Source organism: Artibeus jamaicensis, unplaced genomic scaffold (assembly GCF_021234435.1).
Source record: "Artibeus jamaicensis isolate MK-2021 breed Jamaican fruit bat unplaced genomic scaffold, CSHL_Jam_final contig_685, whole genome shotgun sequence".
In the NCBI taxonomy this organism is placed as follows: Eukaryota; Metazoa; Chordata; class Mammalia; order Chiroptera; family Phyllostomidae; genus Artibeus; species Artibeus jamaicensis.
Genome location: NW_026521924.1, coordinates 29,233,193 through 29,260,024, shown reverse-complemented (window position 1 = coordinate 29,260,024; position 26,832 = coordinate 29,233,193). Strand labels below are relative to the sequence as shown.

At 50.4% G+C, this 26,832-nt stretch overlaps 1 long non-coding RNA gene across 1 annotated transcript; it reads left to right on the top strand.

Moving 5' to 3' along the window:
- The first annotated feature begins 10,287 nt into the window (after nucleotides 1-10,287).
- On the top strand, nucleotides 10,288-17,610 carry LOC128628284 (uncharacterized). Its single transcript, XR_008392614.1, has 3 exons — nucleotides 10,288-10,343; nucleotides 12,105-12,195; nucleotides 16,784-17,610. It is a non-coding gene; the product is annotated as an uncharacterized LOC128628284 (long non-coding RNA).
- The last annotated feature ends 9,222 nt before the right edge of the window (nucleotides 17,611-26,832 follow it).

Sequence of the window (26,832 nt, the reverse complement as noted above, 5' to 3'; positions counted from 1 at the left end):
GGTGAGGTGAGAACTCCATATATACGCTTGGAACTGGTAACAGTGGTGGCCTTTATGGAGAGGACCAGGTTTGGGGATGAGGGTCAGAGGAGACTGTCCTTATCTGCTGTTAACATTTCTCCCTCTCTCTGCACACACACACACACACACACACACACACACACACAGAATGTAGAGCACAGTGGTTAATTGTCGGAGCAGGGTTCACAGCCCAGTTAAACTGTTATCAGCTGTGTAACCCCTGGGCAGGAGACCGAACCTCTCTGTGCCTCAGTTTCCTTATGTCAGCAATGGGGAGAGGACAATAGTCCTTACCGCAAAAGCAGGTTGCAGGAATGAAATGGCTTAATTCTTGTAAAGTGCTTCCCAGAGAGTCTGGTGCGTTGCTGTATAGATGAATGTGATGGTGTATTAAATTTAAATCCCCACTCAAACTGCGCTCCTTCTGGAAGCCCTTCTGTGTGGCTCCGATGCCATCTGCTGAGCCCTTCGCTCAGCATCCTGAGTAGCATTGGGCCCCTCACTGAGGCTGGGAACTCCCTCGGGGTGGGGCCTGTGCTGTCCCTTTTGAGCCAGGGCCTTCGTCTGGGACTCCGGCCAAGTCTGTGCTCCCAGGGAGCTGCCAAGTCAGTGGCAGTGGTGGATCATGTTTTCCGTAAACGGTATTTCCTGCCCACATGCTGTTCTCTCCCATAATGGTGTGGAGTCTACGACCCTTTCCCCTGAGACTGGATGAGGCTTTGCGACTACCACGGTGACGCCACGTGACATCCAAGGCAAGGTCACAAGAGGCAACAGGGCCTCTGCCTGGGTCACCCTCTGAAGACACAGTCTCGGATCCCAGCCACCCTGCTGTGAGGGAGCCCAGGCCCCATGGAGAGATCCACGTGGGGAGGACCCTAAGCTCCTCAGTGTTTCCAGGGCATACCAGGCACTCTCCCACCCCAGGGCCTTTGCATCTGCTGTTTCCCTTTTCTGGAATGATCTTCCCCTAGATATCTGCATGGCTCATCCCCTCACTCCCTTCACATCTTTACTTAACTTGACTTTTCAATAAGATCCTCCTTTCCACCCATTCTAAAACTTTGACGGACATGAACACTTCATATTCCCTCATTTTGCCTTGTATTTTCTCCTTAGCTATGATTCAACATGCTATAGATTTTATCTTCTTTACTGTCTCCCCTGATAATATGTGAAGCGCATGGGGCCAGTGATTTTAATCTTTTTTTTTTCACTGCCATCTCCCTAGCACCTAAAAAAAGCCTGGCACATAATAGAGGCTCAATAAATGTTTGATGTATAAATGAGTGAAATTCTTCAACACTCAGTCTGAACCTCGATGGTGCTGGGAAACTTTCCTTACGAGCACCCACCTCCACCCCCAGCCCTGGCAGGCACCTGTCAGAACACATTTAAGTCACCATTGGCGCCGTCACCGCTCACCCTGACGACATGCCAAACCCTCTGCTAACTCCTTATGTTCGAGTTGCCAGATTGAATACAGACAAATTTGAGTTTCGTGTAAAAAAAAAATCAGAATATATGTTATTAGTCTAAGTACTTACCATGTACTATTTGGGACATATTTACAATTGAAAAAAATTATTTATCAAACACATTAAGCACAGGCGTCCTGCATTTTTTATTTGCTGAATCTGGCAGCCTTACTAATATCCTTCCTGTCATTTAGCCATCATGAGGGAAGCATCATGTTTTAGCCTCGAAGGTGGCACAGTGGGCTGGCGGGGGCGGGGGGAGGAGCAGGAAAGAGAAACTAGCAGAACTCTGTCATGCAGCCAGATAGCTCTCTGTCAAACCTGGGAACAAAGAGGAAAAGAAGAAGGGACCACCTGCCATCTCCAAGGAGGAAAGGAAAAAGAAGTAACAAGAGTAGCTCGAATTCAAGCCAGGAGAAATGAGCTTCTGCTCCTGAAAAAATGGATATGAGACTTTAGGGGAATACATCTTCCATTGTTGAAAAGTAAAAAAATTCATCTCTCAGAATGATTCAGACTATGAAAAGATACGAGGCGGTCCAGGCCAATAGAAGGACTCCAAGGGGAGCCCAGTGCAGGGGGCCCCTCCCTGAGGCAGCATCCTTCACCTTCACCGACACAGGTGGCAGATGCACAAACTCAGGGGCGCCACCTGCAGGATAGAGCGCCACATTGCTGGGTCATCAGTTACCCTCTGGAAACTACTAATGAACCACCCACCTGCCTATTACTAAATGCAGACACGCCCCTCTCCAGCCCTAGAAAGCCCCTGGCACTGGAAGCTCCCTGAGAAGCAAATTTCCTCCTTTCTGGTAGTTTTCATGCTATCCAGCATATGTATTATACTAGATTGTATTAATTTCTCTCTCTTCCCAATAGGATATACATTCCATACTGGCAAGGGTTATTATTATTATTATTTTAGTATTATTCATGGCTGAATCTCCAGTATCTAAAACAATGCTTAGCTTGTGAAGAGATACTCAGTAGCCCTGGCTGGTGTGGCTCAGTGGACTAAGAGCCGGCCTGTGGACCAAAAGGTCGCTGGTTTGACTCCTGGTCAGGGCACATGCCTGGGTGACAGGCCAGGTCCCCAGCTGTGTAAGAGGCAGCCAGTCAATGTTCCTCTCTCACATCAATGTTTCTTTCCCTCTCTTTCTCCCTCCTTTCCCCTCTCTAAAAATAAATATAATCTTCTGAAAAATACTCAACAAATACATGTTAAATGAGTTAACAAATGGGTGCAGCTTCCTTAAGAGAAAGAGATCACATCCTCTTTTTCCCACTTCTCCCTTCCCACCGGCTGGAGATCTGACCTGGTAACGGTGAGCATCTGGGTTCACACAGGTGAAGATGCCCCTGAGAACGGTGGGGCAATAGGGTAAGCAGAGGACCGGCTCCTGCACCAGGCAGCGGGTGCCCACCATGAAGGACTGACCCCTGCAATATTGAGAGAGCAAAAAGCGAAGGAACACACCGGGTTCAGGCCATGGTCGCTGCGGCTTCTGATGTGGCAGACGAACAATTGCAGCCGCTGGTGAGAAGCCAGCTCAGAGGAGAGGATGCTGGATTCTACATGGGGTGGGCATTGGGGTGAGAGCCTCTGATCAGACTGCGCTGACTGGGTAGGGACAAATGGGCCATGGAAGTGACGTCATCCCCAGCAGATGACACTAACCCCAAGGAAAGATGAGAGAAAGATGAGAGGCCGCAGTGCGTTCAGAGAACCACGGGTGGACCGGTGGGCCTGCCGGATCGCTGGTGCTGGGGTACAGAGGCGAGATGCATGTTGGGAGCTCAGTTTTGGGGGGCATTCTTTCTGGCCCTGATCCCTAGAACCTGGGTGAAAGCTCTGGGGGCCCTGGGGTTTGGGTCTGAGGAAAACGCAGCCCCTCGGGTCTCGTCTGGGCCTGCCCGCTCTCCTAGCCCATCTTTGCCCCATGCCTCTCGCAGGAAGTTGCGTGTCTGCAGAGGCTGTGGGACTCTGGGGGCTCCTGGCCACCAAGAGGCACTTCTGCCTCCCACTCACCCCCCTTCAGACACGGCAGGAGCACAAAATCTTGGCAGACCGTGTGCCCTGATGGCAGTGCAGACACCCTACCCATAACCCCTGGGAAGAAATCCTGATGCTCTTCGACTGACCAGGGTGCGAGCCAGAGCCGAGAGCCCAGGAAGAGCCTGCTCGCTGCTCCTAAACACCGGTGACCAAAATGACCCAGGGAGACGCCACGTGACAGCACTGCCCCAGAGCTTCTTTTGTCCTTTAGAATGTGCTTGTCAGTGTCAGCGCTGGGGGAGAACTGGCCCGGTTCCTGAAAACCCATTCTAATTGTGTATAATTTTTAGAAATACAGTAATTAAGACTCGCTGTGCCTTGCAGTTTAAATGGAATTGAAATTTCACAGGAATGGGGGAATTAGGAGGAAAGAACGTCTCTGAATTCACTGACCTCTCTCCTCATGGGAAACCAGCTGTTAGGACCTCAAAGATGTGTCCAGAAACCACGCCCCTCAGTGGGCACTCGGGAGCAGGAAAACAACAAAGTTCTGCCCTGGCTGTCACCAACCTGGTCATCTACATTTGGAGAACAGAAGGTACAAAACTCTGCTCTCACCGACACCTCAGACTTAGTGTGTCCATGGCGGCTTTCTTGGCCTTCCTGCCCATTCGCAATGTCCTCCAGCCTTCTCCACAGCTGCCAATCGGACCAGCCAGGCACTCCAGGCAAGACCCTGGCACGTTCCCTTTGGCATCTCTCTTCCCTGCACCTACACACCCCAAGCCCTCGGGATGCTGCTTGCAGAATCCACCCACTCCTCTCTCGGTCTCCACAGTCACTGTCCTAGACCGGGTCATCGTGACATCTCACCATGTTGACCGCCACAGCCACAAAGGCCTTCGCACTCCTGCTCTATCACCACCCACCACCCAAGCGAGTGCTCTGGAAAACTCGAAAAGCATTGGTTGACACAGCGATGGGGAACTCACTACTGGGAAGGGGTGGGGAGGGAGGGATGCCACATGACCTGCAATATTCAGGACGTCCCCACAAAAAGGACTGTCCCCAATCCCACAGAAGTTTAGAATCCCACCCGACCATAGGAGCAAAACTTAAAAAAAAAAATTAACTCCTAGAACTTAATTCCTGTTTACCTATAAAAAAGGAATTTGGGCATGACTTGAACAAATCCTGGATGTTTCCAGCAATGTAACTGTCCTGTGAACAAAAATCGAGAGAAGGCTGGAACATTTTTGTTTTAATGCTTTAAGAGCTACTCGCCACTCTGGAAAACCACATCACCGACGACAGAGGTGCCATGTGTTATTTGAGTGGCTGGTGCAGCGTATCTGGAATCTGGAGCCTCCCGCATCCGGAGCTCTCCTCTCCTGCTCTCCAGGGCCCTGTTCTCCAGGGTCACCTCGTGAGTGCTCCTTCGTGTCTTCTAGCACTGACACGGGAGCGTTTGTGTACCGGCATATATAATAGTTTACTGGAAATTAGTCTTCTATTTCTCCTATACATTACCTTTATGGTGAGACACACGCACACACATTTGAAATTGTTTGTCTAGACAGGTTGTACTGTCTACTAATTGTATCCATGAGACTAAAAGGGGCATTACAAACACGTTATAAAGGCAAGCAATAAGTCTGCCAGGATAGGAAAACATTCATTTAGAGAGAAGCATCTCTGGGGGACAGTGAGCTGCTGAATCACAGGAGAACTACCCACTGTGGAAAATTAACAGGTAGCTTGCAGCCGGAAGGCACTGAAGAACAGGGAAATGGGGAAAGCTTAAAAAAATTCTTTTAGATGTTGAAATGACTTTTGTTCAAAAAATTAGGGGAAAAAAACCCATCCTTCAAAGTCAGCTGGCTGGGTTTTTTATCTTTATCTTCAAAGGAGAGTGAACAGCTCCAGGTGGTCCCTCCGGGTTTCAGGGCCCCCAAGACACAGCTCCCAGGGGGACTGGGGTTCCAGCCTGCCCCCTTCTCTCAGGGCTGGGCGGCAGCCGCAGTGGGGCAAACCGACTTCTCTACATTCCATCAGCGAGTCAGGAGAAGCCTGGAGGTGGTCCCGGGGGTGTGGGGGAGCCGAGAGCCTGCAGTTTAGGGAGGTGGTTTCCATTTAGAATCCCAGTTAGAGGCTTTAAAATGTTCCTTTTTTTTCCCCCTGTTCTTTTTGCCTCAGAACGGCTATCTGTAGAAACATTCTGTTTTGTTTCATTAAAAATACACTGACAACAGGTATATCTCCATTAATTACTCCCTTATCCAAGACTGTAGAAGAGATCAGGACACGAGACTGCTGAGAAATGCTGATACCCACGGCTCCCATCTTCCCCCAAACAAGGCAAAGCAGCGATGGGGGGTGACTGCGGCTTGGGGGGAGGCACACAGAAATGTGAAGGAAATAGGGCCACATCCTAAACCTGACGGACTCAGGGGAGACCGCATGGCAGGCCTTACACACCCAGAGACCGAAAGTGGCCTCACAGGACGGTCTGAAATTAAAACCTAACTATCAGTGAGTCACAGCAGGCAGTCATGCCCTCGGCCTGCAGCTTCCTTGACGAAGGTCCGTCTTTACCTTAACTGAGCCTATTGCATCTACAATAACATATCCATTTTACTTTCATCCAGTCTCAGAGAACTCCCAGCTTTGCTTTCTCCCACCTCCCTAATACGTCACCACCGGATTTCATGTAAACCCCTTATGTCTCCTCCTTTGATTCTGACGGATAAAATGAGTGATAAAACTGCCATTTTCTGGAGCATTTTCTCAATCCATTGAGAGTTTGCTTCTAGATGATTGTTGTCAGCTTGGCTCAAATAAACTCATTTAAAAAGGTTCTCTGCAGGTTTGTACGTTTCTTACGCTGACAGAAAAACCGCATTGATGACTTAGCTCCAAGGCGATCGGAGCTCCATGTCCCCTCAACACGGCAAAGCCGGACGGGTCTGCACAGCACCGGCTACCACGCCAGGGCAGCGGTTTTCCAAGTGTGGCACCTGGACCAGCGGCTCCAGCGGCACCCAGGAACTGGTTATGAATGCAAATTCTCAGGCCCCATCCCGAAACCCTGGGGCAGGGCCCGGTCCACTGGGCTGTAATGCCCCCTTTGCTGGAACAGGGTACTGTGATGAAGCCCAAAACGTGAGAGCTACTGGGTAGAAGGGAAACGAAGCTTTGCTTGACTTTTCTGTTTTTCTCCTGATAGAAGAAGCCAAGAGTCTGGCGACAGATGAAAGATTACTTACTGTATAATTCCATTATATGAAACTCAGCAACAGGGAAAATTAACCTGTGCAATAGAAATCACAGGAAGGCTAACCTCTGGGGAAGTACGGTTGAGCCGGGAGGGGCACCTCGGAGCTTTGAGGGTTGCTAAAACCTTCCAAACCCTAACTACCCAGGTGTGGACAGAGGTAAATATCAGGAAGCCGGACACTCACGATTTATGTACTCAAACAATGTAAAAAGAGTAAAGCTCACAAGTGGTTCCGATGCTCTCCTGAGACTAGGAAAGGGGCCTATTTTCACCCCTCCAAAATTTTCTTATCCTGAGGATCGCTGATAATTAAAGCTTCCAACAGCTCCACCTCCTTAGTTCTGAAATCATAATATGCAAAAGGGGCGCTTTGTAAAATGGATAAATTAGTTGGCAATTATCTGCTTTGCAGAAGGGTTCACCACGGGGTTCCTTAAATGGCGGGCTCCCTTAGGTACATTTTAAAAACAGGATCTAAGCTGCCGAAGGCTCTGTATTTGCAGCAGCCGTCAAGAGATGTAGGAAGTGGAAGTGATGGTGACTTGCTGGTCTTTGAGCAGGGGGAGGGGTGGGGGGATGTGAGGAAGGAATTCAGCCTCACTGCTCCAGGCAGAGTCAGGGCTCTCCAGAGCAACAGGAACCTGCCACCCCCAAATGCTCTGTGCTCTGAGGACTGTTTCAGGCGGGTAGAAAGAACACTATTACAGAACAGAGGGCGGAGACCCCAGAAAGCCCAGTGCCCTCGGACATGTAATGGACTCACCCGGCACTGGACTCAACCTCGACCTGGTTCCAGCGCAGACGCTGGGAGGGGCCTGAGAGTGTGCGTTTCCTACAAGCTCCCAGGGAGCTCAAAGCTCAAAGCTGGCCTGTGAGCCACACTTTGAGAAGCAAGAATACCAGAGAAATGATTACATGGGTCATCTCACTTCACCCTCACCAGCATGCCCTCAATACACATTATCCTCATTTTACAGGTAGTGATCTGGAGGCAGAGAACAGCTGAGTCACCCAGCAGGCAGTGGGGGGTTTGAGCTCAGGCTGCCTGACCCCCGTTTCTGCAGCCAGTACAGCCAGGAACAGAGCAGAGCTGGGCAGACTGGGCCTTTCTTTTCCACGGTGCTGCCCCCCTATGCCGCACTCCCCACCCCACGGCTATGAAGGTAGATAATCTGCCAGCTTCCAGCCAGCCAGCCTGATTCTGTCTCCAGTTCTATTCAATTACAGTCGGAAGGCTATTCCTGGTGACTGAATATAGATGAAGACCGTCGTGACATCCCCTCCCCTCCCTGTACCCTCTCCGCCCTTGTTGAAGCTAAAACTCCAAGGGACTCCAGAGAGCAGGGTGCTGAATTAACCTTCACTCTTCCAGCCGTGCCCTTGGGTCCTATCGTCCAGTTAGTCCCTTGCGTGTTTCCTGTGGAACCTGGGGACGCTTCCCCCTGCTTTCATAGCCAGTAGCGGGGGTGGTGAAAGAGCTTCTTTTTAATAAAAATCACACCTACAGCTAATCCCTCTGCCTTTCCTCCAGGGCACACACCATGTGCCCATATGAAAGGAGAATTCCTCGGGTGTCAAGTCATCCACCTGGAAGGTGAAGAGAGGTTGGAAATACAAGATGCTGACACTTTCAAGTCAGAGGAGGCTGCAAAGCCATGGAGGTCTCCCTGAGAAGTCTCGCCGCAGATGCAGGCTGCTGGGGCTGTGGATCTCGACAGCGCAGGGAACCACAGGGGCTCCCGTTCTGATCTTGCTCTGTGCAAGCACACGGACTGCTGCATATTTAGAAAACAGAGATTCTTCTCACCGCTTCTCCCGGTGGGGGGGGGGGGCGCAGTGGGCGTGGCAGGAGTATCAGTAACTCAAACACCAAGCAAAGAGAAGCTGGAGTAGCTATGCTAATTTCAGAAAAAGCTGATGTTAGAACAAAGGCTGTTTTAGGGATCAGGGGGGTTACCACCTCGTGAGAAAGGTGCCAGTTCTCCAAGAAGTCACAATGATTCTAAATGTCTATGTGCCTAACAACATTGTGTCCAAATACCTGTGGCAAACAATTCCGGGAAAAGGAGAATGAAGGTGGAGGAACCGCACTGCTTGGTTTCAAGACTGACTTACAGCTACAGTGATGACGATGCCATGGTGTTGGTGGAAGAATAGACTCAGAGATCAACAGAACAGAGAGGTGAGAAATTGGCCCGGGGAAATGCAGTCAACTGGTGTCTGACAAAGATGCAAAGGCGATTCAACGGAGAAACAATAACTGTTTCAACAAATCATGCTGGAACAATGAGACATCTGTCCCTGTTCAGCACCATATTTTCTCCCATGTGTTGCCATATTTTATCTGGGCAATACACTGTGAAGTCAGGATTATTCTTGTCTCCAGAGCTCAGATAGGCGAACCGAGGCCAAGTAACTTTCCCAAAGCCACAATGGTTAGTATGAGTTAGAGCCAGATTTTGATCCAAAAGTCTAGAGATGGAGGAAGAGTTCTAACCCGGAGCAGCCAGATGGTCTCAGGCCAGTTGCTGAGTCTTTCTGAGACTCAGTTTCCTTGTGTATAATATGGGAAGATCGGTTCTTACCCAAAGGGTTGACGCAAGAGAACCCAGTGCGCCTAGAGCATCGTAGGTGCTCAGTAAACATCAGTCCCACCCGCTCCCCATCCCCGACGCCTGCCCCTGGGCCAGGCACCCAGCAGGTGGTCGGTCTCCCTGCCTGGGGCTGACATGCTGCTTCCGGAGAGCCTTGACCCCCCATTGGTGCCCAGATTGGTCCGTAGAGCTGCCTCACTTGGAGAAGGGGCCTCGAGGTCCTCGGTCTGAGGACCCCAAAGGCTCCCAGGCTTGAGTCACCCTCAACTCTTGGAGCCGAGACTAGAGGACAAAGCCAAGAAACTAATTTCTCAAAATGACTCAACACATCCTCCTCTAGGATGTCTCCAGGTCTTGCCTGTGTCAAATCCATACTCGTTCACCTGTCTCTGTGTTCATTCGTTTGCTACATAGATACTTCTTCAGAAGTGACACCACACCTGCCATGTTCTCGGTGTCGGGGAGACAGAGATAAATCAGACACCTTCCCTACCCTGGAGGAAGTCACGGTCCAGGAGGACCTGTAAGGAACACGGGCCATAGTCTCTGGCTGTCTGGGTTCCTTTTGAACCCATTCCCACATTTGGGGATATTCTGCTTTTCCAACACAGAAGCTAGAGACTCACTCTCCCAGGATCCCTTGTACCCAGGGCACAGTCATGTGACAGGCTCCACCAATCACAGATTGTCGTGTGATACATCAATCAGAAGGGAGCAACTGCCCTGGTTGATGTGGCTCAGTGGATTGAATGCCAGCCTGAGAACTGAAGGGTCACCATTTCAATTCCCAGTCAGCGCACAGGCCTGGGTTGCAGGCCAGGTCTCCAGTAGGGGGTATATGAGAGGCAACCACGCACTGATGTTTTTCTCTCCCTTTCTCCCTCCCTTCCCCTCTGTCTAAAAATAAATAAAATCTTCGAAGAAGAAGAAGAGAAGGAGGAGGAGGAGGAAGAAGAAGGGAGCAACTGAAGATACAGGTGCCCAAAGACTCTAGTTATGCAGAGCGTGTCTGAAGTTCAGGGGCAGCTGGGACCGTGGTATTCAGCCAGATTTTAGCTTTATTCCTGGCTGCAGAGCCTCCAAGCTGACTTGGGCCCCGCTGGAAATTCTGTGAACTGCCAAATTTCCTTTAATACATTTTCTTTTTATTTAAATGGCTGGAGTAGATTCTGGCATTTACAGCTAAGAATTCAGACAGTGAAACAACTAACTATAAAAATGCAATGGGTGCTACGAGGAGGAGCTACCAGGACGCAGGTGAAGACAACAGCTCACCTGCAAGGCACTGTAGCAGAGCGAGAGTCCCCGAGCAAGTTCCTGGGACCACAGTCCTGGATCAAAGGCTGGCTCGGCTACTATGTCGCTGTGTGGTGTCAGCTCAGTTGCTCAGCGTCTCTGAGCCTTCATTTTTTTCTTTCAAATGGGGACACTAATAACTAATTCAGATGAGGGTTGTGATAATAGAATAGACTTTACAAAGCCAATACTTATTAACATGGTAAGGACTTGTTAACAGGCAGTTAAGATCGGCAGCAGCATCGACCCGGCCAGCACTGCTGGGGGACGCAGGGAAGGAACAGGGGACATTTCGGCTGGACGTCTTAGAGGCAGCGTGAGAATGGGCCCCACAGCTATCACAGCAGCCGCGCTGGGTAATGGGCAGGGATTGGTTTAACAGTGAAGCAGGATTAAACCTTGCCCTCAAATAACACCATAATAGGATTCCCAAAAGGAACCAGGTACAAAAGAGTCTATTCTATGTGGTTCCATTTATATGAAATTCTACAGCAGACAAAACCCACTTACAGTGACAGAAAGAGGATCAGTTGTCACCCAGGGCAGCAGCTGAGGGGATTGACCACAAAAGGTGAGAGGACACTTCCTAGGGTGCTGGAAACTCCTACACGCTGGTCATGGTGGTGGTTACACAGATGTACGGGCATTTGTTAAAACCCAAACTGTACTGGTAAAACAGGTGCATTGTACTGTACATCAATTATCCCTTGAATGAAGGTTATGTCAAAGACAAGTACCGAGGGGATTCAGAACTTGGGAATTCTGACAAAATGCAGAATCCTCGGACCACCCGCTGGACACCCAGGGGTTGCTTCTCCGCCGCTGCCCTTCTCTGCCTGGAAGTCAGTGGCTCCGAGCAACGCGGTTCCCAGCGCATTGTTACAGCTCATTAGCGTAGAGTCGCTCAGACACATTTCCTTCCCTCCCATCCAATTCTGAATTAAGTCGGGAAAAGACAGATTGGCCAAACGTTACCCAAGAGAGTTAGAATTTATGACGAGCAGCGAGTTTTCCCAGAAGCCTCTGCTAACTAACGTCTCCCCTCTGAGATGACTCGACAGAAGCTGTCGCCCTCGGTCTGGCAGCCCCCACACTCCTCCCGACTGCTCCAGTCAGAGCTGCACCCCACACATGCCTGGTAGAGCCCTCCTGTGTGCCGGACAGTGAGGGACAGTGGCGGTCCCTGCCTGCAAGGACTTTAGGGTCTGGTGGAGACCCAGGTAGCTAAAATATCACAGGTCAGCATGGAGGCACTGTGACAAAGGATCTCACAGAGCAGAAGAAGAACATGGGAGGAGACATGGCAGGGGGAGGTGAGAAATCAAGGAAGACATCTGGAGGAAGTGACCTTTGAGATGAGTTTAGAAGGTGGAGTAGGAGCTTGAAAGCTCTCGCTACTTTTAGCACATGCTAATAACTATTCCTTGTTGCGCTCCTACTAGGAACCAGGCTCCGGACTCAGCTCTTCCCACATCTCATTCCAATGATCACAACCTCTCTGCGTCTTCCATGTAAGGGAACTAAGTCTCAGAGGTAAAATGACTTGCTTAAGGTCACCCAGACCATGAATAATACCAATTATAACCAACAATCCAAACCACTTTCTCTTTGCCAGGCTCTGATCAGAACCATTTCACTGAATCCTTTTGGCAGTTCTCCAATGTAGATATTATTAACAGATAATTAGCAAATAATATCTCCAATGTAGATATTATTTTTACAACTGAAGAAACTGAGGCACAGAGAGGTTTGCCCTAGGTCACGCAGCTAAAAAGCAATGCAGCTGGGATACAAAACCCAGAGAGACAGTCTAGCTCACAAGCTCTCTGCTCCAACACTTGCTCCAAGATCTCTGCTCTCGGCCACACAAAGAATGGTCTCTGAGCCAACCGGGGCGGGAGGCACTGTAAAGCTGGTAGCATGTGTCCGGCACACCACAACACCCTATACTGCTGGCCACTGTCACTAAGGGGTGATACACAGGCACTAAAAGTGGCGCCTCCTTCCAACACACTCACCCAGCACCTGCCACATACTAGGCACCATGCTGGGCTCTGGGGACACAGCAGCGGACAAGAGAAAGGTCCCAGAGACACGGGGCTTGCTGTTCATAAAGTGTGTGCAATCCTACTCCACAATGCTTCCGTCCCCAGGGTGAACCCACACACCACGAAAGACACAACTGTATTTATAGTATGGTCTCAAAGTATGTTTCAAAGGGAAAAAAAACACCTCAGCAGAGAAAGAAGGCTGGCAAAAGAAGGCTCCCCAGTGCTAATAATGGTTGCCTGTGGGAGGCGGGACAATGGATCGAATTGTTTTCCCTTCAGGCCTGCTCTGCACTTCATAGTTCTCTCTACGGGAATGATGTCAAAAAGGTGAGAAATGGCCCTGGGGAGGAAGCAAGGACCACAGCACCAGTGGGCACGCCCCTGGTCCTGCCCGCACCACCCTCCTGGTTCCCACGGCACTGCCACCCGGCTCAAACCTTGGAGGGTGCCCCCCGAGCCCCTTCTCCAGCATCATGAGTCAGTCCACCCTCCTGCTCCACCCACCCGCCTACCTCAAGCTCCCACTGCCCCCCCCTTGACATTCAAATTCATCCAGAAAAAAATGAGACAAAGGTTCTAAATTAGAACCATAAATGCCATTCCTATTCATTATTTAACCTGCTCTCCGACTTGAATGAACACTTCCAGGGGTAATTACCGCACACACGACTCCGAATTCGTTCCTAGGAAGCAGTCTCTGGCGGCGTGTGCTGAGGGTAACAACACAATTCAATATTTACGAAGCAACATTTCCCGAGAATATCAGGCCGAGAAGGCGCCGGGAGAATCCTCACCCGTGAAGACAGAAGGGTTTGCTTGCTTTTTGGGCACATGTATGCACACGCATATGCTGATGCTGATTTGGATCCTTCATCAGCCTGACTCCTGGGGGGCCAGAGGGCTGGAGTGGGGAGCTGCCTGCCAACGTGAACCCCCCCAGACCAGAGAGAGCCCAGGGAGGTCGTGTCTTCATAGACTTGCAGGTTACTCCTGCTCGGAAGGCATCCGGCCATTCAAACAAACACTCCCTGATTACCCACACAGCAGACGCGGGGCATGCTTTAAAATTGCAACATAAAAGAAAAAAATGAATGGACTGGAAAAGTTCATCAAAATTAGGACTTTCTACTCATCAGAAGACCCCATTAAGAAAATTAAAAGGCAAGCCATGAGCTGGGAGAGCATGTTCAAAATACATATGGGGTGGGCAAAAGCAGGCTTTCAGTTGTGAGTGACATCCTTGTGGCTTAATATAGATATTGTGATCATTATAACCTGCGTGTCTTTCTCCATTCGAACAACTGTGAGCCTATGTTCGCCCAACCCTGTATGTCTGCGAGAGGACTTGTATCCAGAATTATGATGAGCCCTGGCCACTCGATAATCAGACAAAAACCCAGGAATACAATGAGCAAAAGATTCAAACAGACACTTCAGAAAAGAAGATGTACGTGGCCTGTAAACAGGCGAAAGGATGCTCAGCACCTTCGGATACCAGGGGAATGCAAACTAAAACCCCCACGAGACACTCCCGCACACCTGTTGGAATAGCGCAAGTGACAAAAATGAAACCTGGTAACTAACCCCAAGTGTCGGTGAAGATGCGGAGCAACTGGACCTCACACCCACGGCTGATGAAAAGGTAAAATGGTCAGCCCACTCTGGAAATCAGTGCAGTGACTTGTTACGAAGGTCATCCTCTACCCATCCGATGACTAAGCAATTCCGATCTTATCTATGCACGAGAATGAAAGTGAAAAGACTTGTGTGTGAGCTCGAGTGTTCACAGCAGCTTCACTCATCACGGCCGACAACTGAAACAACCCAGCTGTCAATCAATAGGAGAGTGGATGAGTGATCTGAGGCACCGCCGTGCAATGGGACTCTGCTCGCAACAAAAAGAACCACCGTATGGATAAAAGCGGTGACGGGGATCACACTGCAAGGCAAAATGCCGGGCTGAAGGAGCCGGACATAGAATAGTCCAAGTGGTGTGATTCCGTTCACATGAAGTTTGAGAACAGGCAAGACCGATATACAATGATAGAAAACCAATCGGTGACTTCCTGGCGAGGTGTGCGGGTCAGGGGCTGTCTGCAAAGGGACACGAGGAACTTTCTAGAGTGATGAGAATGTTCAGCATCTCGACTGAGGTGATGGTTACAAGAATGTTCACGTTTGTCAAAACTCACCAAACTGTACGATTAAAATGAGTGCTTTTTCTGATACGTGCGTAAGTCAATTAAATTTTTAAAATGAGAGTCATTCTTGGCAGATCTAAGATGTTATAAATTCTAAGACTCTCTAAGCCTTCTCCTCTAAAGAAATTATGAAGCAGCCTGCATACCAACACTTCCCAAGAGCACCCACAGCCATTCCACATTTCGTTACTCTAAGAGTGGGTATTAAATGTCTACTGTACGTGCTGTGTGTCAGGAAGCAGGGTAGCGAAACAGTAAAGAGCACAGTGTTGGGGGCTGATGACTCTGAATCCAAATCCTCATAACTAGGAGACAGGGACTACTGGAGACTAACAGAAGCCCGTGCAGGTGTGTGGTACTCACACCTTCTTCCATGGACACGTGACTTCCTGGAATAAAGACTACATTTCCCAGCTTCCTTGCGGCTCAGGCGGCCTTCTATCATCCCATTGGCCAGGGTTTAGTGAGAGGTACAGATCAGCGAATCCTCTTCCAGGAACTCCACTTAAGTGAAGGTGTGCATGCCCTGTGGGCTCCCTTCTTCCTTTGTCTCTCCAGCCTGTGGCCTGGCATTGGGATGCCACCCTACTGGATCACAAGGCCACATGCAGCAGAGACAAGAGAGGAGACGTCTAAACCACCAGTCACCACGCAGCTGCCATGCCTCGAGGCCCTGGGTCCCTACACGCAGATCATTACACGGGGAACATAAGCTTCCCTTTTGCTTCTTTTGGATTTCTGTCAAGTTCAATCAAATGCAGCGTTAGCCAAAGAGAGTCTGTCTCAACAAAGTTATACATTTAAAATTGAGGTTCTTAAAAGCATGAAAGATCTCAACAGGTTGGGGAAATGAAAGCAGCTCAGTGTGCCTGGAATATGGCCTTTGAGTGGGCAAGAGGGGCACCAGGCAGAGACAGGCAGCTGGGGAGGTGGACAGAGACAAGGCCACCCTGGGCCCTGCAGGCCATGGGAAGGGTTGGGGTCTTCGTCCACTGGCAGTGGGAAGCCAGTGAGGGGGCTAAGCTGGGAAGCTGGGGCAGACCAGCTGGGCATTTTTACTGATTCCTCCTCTCCTCCCTGGAGTAGCCCCTGTAGGGAGCCATGCTCGGAAGCAAGGAGGCCACCTAGGAGGCCCTCACCAGGCCAGCCCTCACCTTGTGAGCAGTGTTGTGACTCATGAAAGACCTCGTGGCCCATTTCTTAGGGATGCAGACCTCACAAATACAAATGCCTACAGAGGCTGCAGTCAAGGAAGCAGGCAGCTCGGGCGGGTGCACCCCCTGACCCACAGGCAGCAGCCACCCCCTGGTGCTGGCGGAAGACAGTTCCAGAGTCCCCATGACCTCTGACTTTTCAGGAGAAGCTCAAAAGATGGATTTTTATGTGGGTTTTATGCGGACTATATGAATTTTAATTTTAGGCAAGCAGACCTTTTCTGCAACTGTTGAAAGAAATGTGTCCTCCGGCTGCCCACTGGTGGCCTCTGAACTACCCCACAGCCCCCTCCTTTTTCTCCTCCCCACACCTATGACCGACATTTACAATGGAAATCAGGGAGCTAAAGGCAAGGCAGATGACACCTGCTTTGCAATTAGCACTGCAGGGTTCTAATTGGCTTGCTGGATGATCTCTGGACCTTTTTTTTTTAAATACATATTTCTATTAGCTTTTTTATTTTTTTAATTTTTTTATTTAATTATTTTTCAAGTACAGTATTCTGTCTTTTCCTCCCATCCCAGCCCACCCCCCCGTGCTCCCCACCTCCCTCCCATTTCCACCCCCTTTAGTTGTTATCCATGTGTCCTTTATACTAGTTCCTGTCTGGCCCTTTTTAAACTTATTTTTTTTCTCTTTTATTGGATGGACAAGAAACTTTCAGAAAAGAAATGCAAGGGACAAATTGGGACTTCCCTCTGAAATGCTGAAGATCCTCAGAAACACGCTCCCTGACAGATACAAGCCTGGGCCCCCACACAGGGACGTCACCCCGCCTCACCCACGCGCTCTCGTCCTGTGATGTCCTCTCCCCCGAACTTGGTCATTAGTAGCACTGCCTCTCCCCCCGCAAGCTGAAGGCAGCTGGCTGCAGATGCGAGGTTGTTCTGCTTTGTAGGTTCTTCATTATCTCTGGCAACCGCCTCCGGGCCTGCCTGCTCCAGCCCTGGTTGATAACTCTCTTCTGCCTGACTTATTATGATAAAACTTAGAAACAGGGACTCGAGGGAGATTTTAATCCAGTTGAGTGGACAGATGAAGTGGGGAACGGATTTTTTATAGGCACACAGCAGGGATCAGCAAACGAGGCAGCCCACACACGCCATCCGGCCCACCACCAGACTTTGTACTTAAAGTTTTATTGGAACATGGCCACGCCCATTTGTTTCTAGACCATTGACGGCTGTTTTCCTGCTACAGCCGTGGAGGTGAGTCGCTGCAACAGAAACCACGTGGCCCATGAAGCCAACCTCGTTTTCTTGTCTGGCCGTTTGCAGAACAAGTCTGCCCAGGTGCAGAGTGAAAAATGGGCAGGTGTCAAGGGTCTGCCGGGGGCTGGATTACTGCATCGGGGACAGCACTCCCCTCTCAGATCATGTCACCCTCAAATGCATCTTTGAGAGAGGGTTTATGATCCCCCATTTTAGAAAAAAACAAAGTTCAGCAAGGCCAGGGTTCACACTAAGCGCAGCCCCTCACCACCCCCGTGGGTCTCAGTAGAGGTGGAAGGGCCCCAAGAGGGCAGTTTGGAAATTCACAGGGGCGTTGGGGGGCACAGCTGGAACTCAGAGGGGGAGGGACGGGGTGCCGGCCCCACGTCCCACGTGCAGCAAGCACTGCTCGTGGGGTGGCAGCCACAGCACGGCCCACATGGCCTGGCCCGCATCTGCCACTGTCACAGTCGCACAGTGAGTCTCTGAGAGCATAAAGTGCCCAAGAATGTGGTTTCACAGACTGTGTGAAAGCATGAGACCACCTGGTGTTCGCACATTCACTTAAATACAACGCATTGTACGAATTACTGGCCTTTTATTTATTTCCTTTATGTAATGGGATTAAGGCTTTTAAATATGTGTATATGTAAGTTATATCCTTTATGAATATCTGTTCAGGATGGCAAAGGGCATATTACAAAATAGTTGCTATCATTAAAAGAGTACATGGAATTGAACCATTAAAAACATGCCCCAAATGATGCTCAGGTGATTGACAGTTCTGTCATGACCCCGGGTGCCCCCCCAGGTCCCCCGGGCCCCCACTGTGCTCTTTCAGAGAACAGCTCCCTCACTTAGCAGTTAGGAGGCTGGGAGCAAGTTTCAGACTCCCCCACTCTCCCTCCCCCGCATCTGTAACACAGAGCAGATCCTGCCGCCCTCACTGCAGTGGGGAGTACGCGGCACAGCGGTGGGTGGAGCTCCCTGAAAGTATCTCAGGGTAGCAGACAGTAGGAAGGAGCCACACTCTGCATTGAACACACACAAGAGGGAAATAGCACTGCATGACGTGGTCAGGGCTGAATTGCTGGGCGAAGGGGCCCTGCTGTGGGTTCAGTTCAACCAGCCTCTAACATTTCTTTGTTGAGAACCCATAAGTGCCAGACACCAGGGTACCAGCAGCAAACAACATGGACAATGACAAACTGCACGGACCGCAGTGACAGGCAAGGGGCAAGGCCATCCATTAACAGCATCGACAAAGCCCCACGCGGCTCCTGCCCTGCCCCAGGCACAGGGACCCAGAGATAACCATGAAAGGGGAGCGCCCCCACCCTGCAGAGCTGACATCCCAGCAGGTGGTCAGGTGATAACCCAACCAGCAAGGTCAGCTGGAACTGCAGCAGTTTCTATGAAGCAAATAAAGTGTAGATGCAAAAGGAAACAAACTGGAGAGTGGGATATTTTTGAAGGAAAGATGGAGAGGTGTTTCCAAGGAGTGACATGTAAGCTGCAGAGTAAATAAGATGCAGGCATGTGAAGGGAGGGGACAGAGCTTCCCAGGCAGAAGAAATAGCAAGTGCAAAGGTTCCCGAGATGGGAAACTGCTCAATTTGAAGGGGGCTGGGCTTGCTTGGCAGGGAGAAGTGAGCAGGGTTACAAGTGGCGTGCAGCCTTGAGGGGTGCAGTGAGGAGTCTGGGTGTCTCCTAGGAGCCCTGGGAAGACAGAAAAGGCAGGGAAAAGGGAAGAGAAGCCGGGGTGTCCAAGGAAAGGGAGATCTGCCTCCTGTGAGCTCGGGCTACATCTCGGGGCAATGAGATGGAAATGAGGTGAACTCAGGCCAGGCGATTCATATTTTATGACTGTAGGACAGAGACATCACCGTATTCTGGCAGCACGGGGAGGGCAATGTTTCAAAATTACCGAGGCAGGATGAATAGGGCCAGCGAGAGACAGGAGTCAGGACGGCTGGGGAGAGGCTTCCATTAAATCAGCGGTGAATCGCTGGAGACCTGGGTGGGGGGCTGGCAGGCAGCATGGAGGGTGAGCGAGGGAGCCGAGCATTGAGACAGATGCGCACTAAGGAATCGGGAGGAACAGGAAACAGGAAATCTCAGGTCTCCTTTTGCTAACAAAACGCATACTCGCAGCTCCAGGTAGTGACATGTTGGGATGAAATAAAATTTTTTAAAATCTCTCAATTATTTTAAAGCATCTTTCAGTGACAGGAAAGGCCACATGGAAAAGCTTACTAATACGCTGTGAAACATATTAAAACTCCCAGGCAATGCCCTTCTCCGAGTAAAGTGTCGCACAAAGTACAGCGATGTTGGGACCTTTCTCTGGGCTGAACGTTCTCATCCTCACAATGACCAAGGGGTGTCTTAGTGGCTGTGTCACACCGTGTCCTCCCACTCAGCTGACGGCCTGGCTGCCGTTCGAACCCACATCCTTCTCCAGTCACTGCCCTGCTTCCTGGCTTCTGCGATGGTCTACGATGACGTGGGCTCTGCATTCCATTCCCTCACCCCACTGTCTCCTGGGCCCACTCCAACCAGGCCTCTTTCCCGCCGCAGGTTCAAATGCGTGCAAGGGAATCTGTGCACACACGTGCACACACACCTGAGCATCCTCCACTCTCATCTCCAAGGGACGAACTGCACAGGCTCGACGCTCCTGTGCACGATGATAACAGCTACTGTTCATCGAACTCTTACTATGCTTTGCCGGACACCCCGCTATGGGCTGTACCTGTCTGATCCTCACCGATGGGGCGGTCACTGCAGTTGTGTCCATTTGACAGACGAGGACGCAGGGTTTAACGGGTCACACAGGCAGTGAATAGGGAAGGCCTGGGGCCTATTAACTTCCAGATAATTATCCCCATTATTCCTCGCAGGACCCCCATGACATGCGGACAGCCCTCTTCTTATAAATGAACATTTGGAACTCTGAGAGGTGAAGTGACCAGTCCAAGGTCACGCAGCCAGTCAGTGTCGGAGCCAGATCTCCAATCTGATTGCATCACCTCGACTCGCCTCCCCTACGAACTGACTCACAACAGAGACCCTGCTGACAGAGATCGGAGCCGGTCACGGCTACACCTGGAGGTCGAAGAACTCTGGAAGCGATTCATGTTTTCGATGAATGTCTGTAAACTCAGAGACGACTCTTCTTGTATGTATTTACCGGGATTTCCCCAAACCGAGACGGCATGTTTCAGAACAAAGATGCTGGCCTCCCACGTCCGTTGCAGTGTTATTTGCAGTAGGCAAGGTACAGAGACAACTTCGGTCTCTGTCGACAGATAAACGAATAAAAACAATGCGGTGTGCACATCCAATGGAATATTATGCTGCCTTCAAAAGTAGGGAAACCCTGCTGTTTACAACAACATGGGTGAACCTGGAGGACATGTTCCTAAGGAAGGTAGCCAGACACAGAGAAACACTCCGATTGGTCCACTTACGTGCAGACTCTAAAACAGTCCAACTCACCGGTGTGCGGGGCAGAGCGGTGGTTGCTGGGCTGGGGAGGTAGCGGGAGTGGGGAGACGCTGGTCAAAGGGCACCTCGCTTTAGTTATGCAGGAGGACTGGGTCCCGGGGATCAAATGCATGGCAAGCATGATGACTGCAGCTAGCAATACCGGACTGTACGCTTGGAGTTTGCTAAGAGGGCAGATCTTAAGTAATCTCATCTCTCACACACATGATGGTAACTGTGCAAGGTGATGGATGTATGAAGTAGCTTGATGTGGTCATCATTTCATGGGGTATGTGTACATCAGAACATCGAGTTGTGCACCTGACATGTATGTAAGTTTCATTCATTAATTATACTTCAATAAAGCTTCAACAAAGCTAGGGTGCTGCTGTGGGTTGAATTGCACCCCCTAAATTTCCATGTTGAATCCCTGACCCCCAATGTGGCTGTATCTGGAGACAGAGCCTGTGAGTGGGTGATAAAGGCTGAACAGGCTGGGAGGGTGTGGCCTGGTCCAAAAGGGCGGGCACCCTCGTCAAAGTTCTCCTGTGTTCCTCTGAAAAACCCACTCGGAGTTTCTGTTGGCACCACATTGAATTCTTAGGCGCATTTGGGGAGAATCGACAACTTTATAACATTAAATCACCCCACTGAGGACAGAGGAAGTCATTGCACTTATTTGGATCACCTTTGGCGTCCTTCTTGATGGGTTCAAGGTTTCCCCCGTAGAGGTCTCGCATAACCTGTTCCCCAGACTCTCAATCACATCGGTGACAGCTGGGAACAGTGTCTTACTTTCTATTCTGTCTTCACTCAAGTCGGACGTGTCATCAGTCTGAGACGCATCCCAGTTTCAGAGGCAGTGAAATGTGAAAAGATGTGTATCTCAGGGTTATTTTTTCCTATTGATTGATTGCTGGTGTAGAGAACTATTATTGATATTTATGGGTTACTCTCGTATCTGGCAACATTGCTCATAAATTCTAATGATGTGTCTGTTGAAAAAAAAGGAAAAGAAGAGAAAGAGACAGCAGAGTCTTATCTCTACCACGTGAGACCAGAGCAAGTAGGGGCTGGACGCAGGTAAAGCCACCGGACCGCTCACCAAACCCACCCAACCGTGCCAGCAGCCTGACCTTGGACTTCCAGCCTCTGGAAGTTGGAGAAGATAAATAAACGTCCATTGTTTTAGCCACTACGATGTTGTGTCATATCGGCCTGAGCTCAGACACATGCACCCACTTGGCTCTGAGCGGGCAAAGCATGACTCAGACTTGGAATACTTGGTCAGAGAGGCTCCTGATGTTAGCGTGAGGCTAAGAATCACAGGTAAGTGATTATTAGAATCCAAGGAGGTCACGGACTAGGGAGAATTTCGATGCTTTCAACAACCTGAAGGCAGCGGGACCTGCTGTCAAAGGTCTTTGATGGGGATGTGACGGGGAGGTAGACTTTTCATTAACACAGGATGCCCTGTATTATTATCATCCGTGGCAATTACACCCATTTTACAGATGAGAAAACTGAGGAGATAGGAAGAAAGGAAGCCATTTGCCTGAGATGAGACACCTAATGAGGTCTAGGCACCTTGGGAGACAGGCACAGGGAGTGGCAGTGTGTTACCACAGGCTCTGTCCCTGCAGGACAGGCAGATGACAAGCCCGTATGGTGTCCCCAATGCTCCCAGGCCCAACCCAGGCTAGAGCAGTAAAAGCAGGAGTCAGAAGACTGTGGAGTCAAATCCTAGGACCACTCACTGTTTCCTGGCTGTGTGACTCTGAGCAAGACACCTGGCATCTCTGAGCCTCAGTCCTGATCTGATCTATAAAATGAGATGCTTCTCACCAAGGGGGCCATGACCTTGCAGGGAGGTGGGCAAATGATGGACACTTAGCGCACTATCAAGCTGCAGAATATGACTGTTTTGATTCTGGCCCCGTCTGCTGCTGCACTTGGAGCCTGCATAACAGATATACGACAGGACGTTTCCGTGAAGCTGGTCACCCAGAGCCTTTCTCGCTGTGCTACACAGAAGAGGCAGCATGCGGGCCATCCCCCCAGCCCTGGGTGTCTCTGGGTAATTCTGCAAGAGTCTCCCCGACCCCACCCCAACCTCACCCGAAACCTCCATGGAATCCCATCTTCCGAAGGCTGCAAACAGATCACACTAGACATGACCAGCGGTTTGAAAAAGCTGGACGATTTGCCATTTCTTCCTTTGTCAAGGTCTTTTGGGAGATAATTAACAAAGGCCAAAACAGGAGGAGAGGACAGAAATGAGAGTCCACAGACTATTTCAAATTTCCTCAGCCAGCTCACCATGACTTAGCACCAGGGGCAGATGTGGACGGCCAGCAGGTGCGGTGAACGGTGCTGCTGCTGCTGCTGCTGCTGCTGCTGCTGCTGCTGCGAGTCCTCCCCTCACCCACTAAGGCCCCGCTCATGCCCGAGAGCCAGGGCAACGTGTAGTAAGTGCCCTGGTGTTCCCCACGGACAGGCTGAGCCTTCCCACCCCAGCTGGCCATTTGCCCCTTGTGTGCAGACTGCTCCCTAGACCACTGGTCTTAGGCACTCGTGACAATGAACAGAAGAGTAAATGAACCCCCTGCTGCGTGCCAGCCCTTGAACCGAGCTGCTAACCATGCATTGGCCTCTTTAGCCCTTGGCAGTTTCCCTTTCCAGTAGGGATATGACCGCCCTCCTTTTCCATATGGGGACACTGGAGCTTGGAGAAGAGCAGACGGACATGGGCCAAGGCCATGCAGTTACCATGACTTACACCCCGGTCATTTGCTTCCCAAAGCCATGCTGCTTTCAAGCACTCTGTCAGGGAGTTTCAAGTTCAAGTGCTCTCTGGGACAGGCACGTCAAGTCACTACAGGCTGGGTGGGAACCCTGACTTGCTCTTTCTCCAGCTAGCACCCCGGAGGACCCCCAGAGTATCTGCCCACAGAGACCAGAATGGGACACTTAGTCCAACCATATCATCATAGGGGAGTTTATCAGAGCAGCTGAGTGTAAGATGTACCAGGAAGGCAAACCAGCACAGTGGTTAAGAGCAGGGGCTCCAGAGGCAAATAGGCATGGGTTCAAGTCCTGGCTCTGCTGCTTCTTCACTGGAAGACCTTGAATGAGTTACTTAAGCTCCTGAGCTTTGCTTTCTCACCTATAGTCAAGGACCTATAGTCAAGGATGCAAACAGGAGCCAGCTCTTGGCTTGCTCGAGAGGCTCTACCGAGCTGGTCGGCACTCAGTGGTGCTTAATGAGACGCTACCAGTTACTACAGAGACTACAAGCGTCTGGCCCCACTGTCTCAGGCGCGAGTCAAAAGAGACCCAGAGGACTCCCTAAACACCCAGAACAGCTAAGCACTGATCTACCCAAGAGTAAGAAAAATTTTTTAAATCATCTTACAGTGCCAGAAACTCCATCTACAGCAATGAACAAGACATCTCTGCCGCGGGAGGCGCTGGCTGAGAACGGGGCACCGCACGATGACGCAGCCCCTCACCCCACAACAGCCCCTCCCCCCACACTGTGTCCTGGCGTCTCCAGTTCACAGAGGCCGTGCAGGTGAGCAGCAGAGCCAGAAAGACTCGCTCGGCTTCCTCCTGCCTGTGAGACTTCAAGCAAGTCTCTGGTCTTCTCTGACCCTCTGTTCCCAGCCTGAACATGCAGACAATGGCACCTACCGCTGAGGACTGCTGGAGCCGTGGGCTAATGGAGGTCAAGGACTTAAAATACTGCCTGGTACACTGTGAGTGCTCAGTAAATGTTCTCCTATTGTCGTAACATGTGCTCAACACATTATTAACATTTTTTATTATTAAATTTCCACTCTCTTCAGTTACCTTGTCAACTCTTAGCCAGGAATAATGTTTCTCTGTCCTCCAGGGTCCCTGACAGCAGAAAATAAGGCCGTTCCGAAGCCTGCGTTTGTTGGTGGCAAATGCACCGACTCCAGTTTAAAGATTAATTCCTGCAAACACCCCCCAGCTGCAGCAGCCAACCTCCGTAATGTCAGCTGGTTCCTGTGGCTCTTCACTGGTAGCCATCATGTCATGGCACCCTCGGAAGGGTCCCAGACACCTGTTCCTGGGCCCTGAGACCCCAGAACCTCCTTCCTGCCCCTCCCACAGCCTTTACCACCCAGGCCTCCCACCCTCCTGGAATTCTTATGTCTCGCTTCCCCAGCTCCTTAGGATGGGAATACTACAAGCTCTGGGGTCAGGTGGACCTGGCCAGAACCCGGCTCTAGTACTTCACTAGCTGTGAACAGGTCAGGTGATCTCTGAGCACATTTCGAAAAGGGCCAATCTTCTCCAAAGGCCATTGAAAGTCCAACGCCTTGACACACTGGTAACACCTGGTTCACAGTCATGCAGTAACTGTTAGCTGTCACCATCATCACTGTCATCGGTGCTGTCAGCAGCATACTCACATGGCCCTGGGTGATTCACACAGTTGTGACAACTTGGAAGTGCTGACACAGAAGGCCCGGGTTGCAAACTCCAGTGCCTGCAGTGGATAGAGGCAGCGAGAGTCAATAATGAACCCACCACTGGGGGCTTTCAGACTAGTAAGCAGTGTGACTACTCACAGCTCTTTCTGATTGGACTAAAGGTGGGCACCTGATTTAACCCCCCAAAAGCCATTGGCTGGCCAGGAGCCAATCAGATCAGGTCTATTGCTCAAATCTGAGAGGGAGGAAAGAGATGCTTTTAAGTTTTGATCATTCCCAGGTGGGCAGTGGGTTGGTGTGACTAGACTTGGCCTTGGGCTCCCCACAGTCTGAGGAACTGAACCAGAGAGAGGGACAGGCCCACAGTCAGTAGCAGAGGCAGGTGACCATGTGGATCAGAGTGGGGGGACCTCCAATCCTGGAGAGAAAATGCCTGATCCCTGGGGCTGTCCCTCTGTCCCATTCAAGGAAACAATCTCTCCAAGGCCAAGTACCTGGAGTAGGCAGAAGCATTCTCTGGTGTTCCAGATACCTTCCGTTTTCATGTATCACATTCAAGGTTAGGGTCACCTGTCCCTAAAATTATCACAGCTGGTCCACGGACCACACTCGGAGCGGTAACCTCTCTGTAAGACAGTTTGGGCCTGAATAATAATGACAGCGTGGCCATTATAATGATAATGAGGTCTTTTTGGATCATGCTTTTCAAATTGCAACACCCCCAGCGCCTTCCCCCTACCCAAGGGAGTGTGTTCTGTTTCCCCTGTAATACAGGGTGGGGCAAAAGCAGGCTTATCGTTGTGAGTATGCAAAACACAGAGTTTATTCTTGTCTTATGACTTACTAATGACTGTGTCATCTTCCAGACGAACAACTTGGTGACCCCGAACCACTGCCACCTGTCATACCACCGTTTTTCATCTCGTCGAAAATGCTGTTTGCCTCGAGACACCTTGTAGGTACCACTAAAAACAAAAAATTAAAAACTGCCGATCAAATGATGTGATGCCTTAACAAGTCCTGAATTCATTAGAAAAGTCGGTGATACCAATTGGTCAATGTTTAAAAATTTTTTTTCATCTTCAGGGAAATGTGGCCGTTGCTTTTGCCTGTATCACTGCTAGTGGGCTAATGGTAGGAGATCCTCCTGGAATCATTTCAACAACCAGATGCAATACAAGTGCATCCGCCCTTCAGTGTCTTCCTTGCAACACTAAGTACCAGGGTGTTGCTTTACCATAAAGAATGGAGAGAGGATGACCACTCCAAGGACAAATGCCCCGTCACTCTATTCTCACGCCCATCTGTCTGCACACACAGTGGCTGGGAAGAATCCCTCGGAGTGGAGTGTTCAGACACTGAAATGGAAGTGAAACTCAACACGCACAGTTCCAAGAGTACACACAGCACAGCAGAAGCGACAGCTTCGGGAATGGCCGGACCGATGCTTGTCCATGATTCTACAGCAACAAATACATCATGACCCCGGCCTTCCCCAAGCAATCAGAGGGTATACTGCCTTTGAATCAAGTGCAAAAGG